The 2,070-nt window shown below is 40.1% G+C and overlaps 1 pseudogene; it reads left to right on the forward strand.

Moving 5' to 3' along the window:
* Nucleotides 1-292: 292 nt before the first annotated feature.
* Nucleotides 293-1,353, forward strand: LOC116634125 (annotated as a pseudogene).
* Nucleotides 1,354-2,070: the final 717 nt, after the last annotated feature.

Here is a 2,070-nt window from a genome sequence, read left to right on the forward strand (position 1 = left end):
TACCAAACTCTATTATTATTACTAAACAATTAACCTTAATCTTGTATAGATACAAGATTATACACACACACACACACACACACACACACACACACACACACACACACACACAAGAATTATGCTCCAGAGCAGAGTCAGTGTTTATGATGTATTTACTAGGTCATTTCCTGCTAGGTCTTTTTTATCACATCAATTTCTTCTACTAACTTTGAAAATAGGTTTTTGCTCAATGAATTACCTAGTGTTCCCTTTTTCTTTTACGTATCTGTATATACTGCATGCATCTTCATAAATGCTGGAGGTTAAGAATGTGTGGTTTAGCATTCCTGAATCCACACTTCTGCAGGAAGCCACAGCCAGACCTCACTGGAACCCTGTTGACAATGAGGTCACTGTTTGGAGCCCTCAGGGCAGGATTCATCAAATTGAGTATGCAACAGAAGCTGTCAGACAAGGTTCAGCCACAGTTGGTCTGAAATCAAAACCCCATGCAGTGCTGGTTGCATTGAAGAGAGCACAGTCAGAGCTTGCAGCTCATCAGAAAAAAATTCTCCATGTTGACAACCATATTGGTATCTCAATTACAGGACTTACTGCTGATGCTAGACTGTTATGGAATGTTATGCGCCAGGAGTGTTTGGATTCCAGATTTGTATTTGATAGACCTCTTCCTGTGTCTCATCTTGTATCTCTAATTGGAAGCAAGACCCAGATACCAACGCGACGATATGGCCAGAGACCGTATGGTGTTGGCCTACTTATTGCTCGTTATGATATGGGCCCTCACATTTTCCAAACCTGTCCATCTGCCAACTAGTTTGACTGTAGAGCCACGTCCATTGGAGCCCATTCTCAATCAGCTGGTACTTACTTGGAGAGACATATGTCTGGGTTTATGGAGTGCAATTTGAATGAACTGGCTAAATGTGATCTGCGTGCCTTACGAGAGACACTTCCTACAAAAACCTTCCTAACAAAGGTTCTGTCCTGGAAACAAAGAATGTTTCCATTGGAATTGTTGATAAAGACTTGGAGATTACGATTTATGATGATGATGATGTATCTCCATTCCTGGAAGATCTTGAAGAAAGATCACAGAGAAGGGCACAGTCTGCTCAACCTGCTGACGAGCCTGCAGAAAAGCTTGATGAACCAATGGAACATTAAGTCACAAACCAACCAGTCTGTATGTGCATTATCAAATATGTAAGAACGCGGAGCACGTACTGATGACAATAATCTATACTTTGAACCAAAAGATGCAAGGAGGTCTTAAGGTATGTTTTAGGAATCAGTCCAGATGTGTTTTTCCCAAGCAACTCATCTGAAACCATATAATGGTATGCATTTCTCTTTGAGAGGGTCTATATAATCATTTTCTAGAAAGTATAGTTATCTGTACTAATGTTTTTATATGAAGAACATAGTGTCTTTGTGGTTTTAAAGACAACTGTGAAATAAAATTGTTTCACCTGCCTGTGGAAAAAAAAAAAAGAATGTGTGGCTTATTGTTCTCTGCATAAATGCTTGATGCCTAAAAATGATTTTTTTCTTTTTATGTGACTCAGGTAGGGAGAAAACTTCAAAGTTGGATTTGAACTTGAGATCATTTCCTTCATTATTAAAACAAAAACATAATTCTGTGGGGTTTTTTTTCCCTGTCTTGCATTATAAAAGCCATCCCTGATCTGTAGCTGTCTGGATTTTGATTTGGGTATTTCACACTCATTTATGCGAGGGTTATACAGACATCTTTTGATTGCACAAGGAAATAGACATTGTATAGTAGTTTAGAATGAAGCTCTGGAGAAAACCTGGCTTTGTCCCAGGGGCCTCCCTCAGTGTAAACTGGGGTGGGGAAACCCATTACGAGGGCTTGTTGTGCCCACTTAGTGTGAATGTAACAGGAGAAAATAAAATCGTTATTCATAATTCCCCTTCACTTTATAAAGAAGCCTTCTAATTTGCTGGGACTGGTATACAAGTAGGCAGGTCAGGTTGCAGGTGAGAGACTGGAGGAAGGAAAGGCACTAGTGGGGCCAGGGGCTCTCTGAGGGATGAAGGGTGAAA

The sequence above is a fragment of the Phoca vitulina genome, unplaced genomic scaffold (assembly GCF_004348235.1).
Source record: "Phoca vitulina isolate PV1807 unplaced genomic scaffold, GSC_HSeal_1.0 scaffold8, whole genome shotgun sequence".
NCBI classification, from domain to species: Eukaryota; Metazoa; Chordata; class Mammalia; order Carnivora; family Phocidae; genus Phoca; species Phoca vitulina.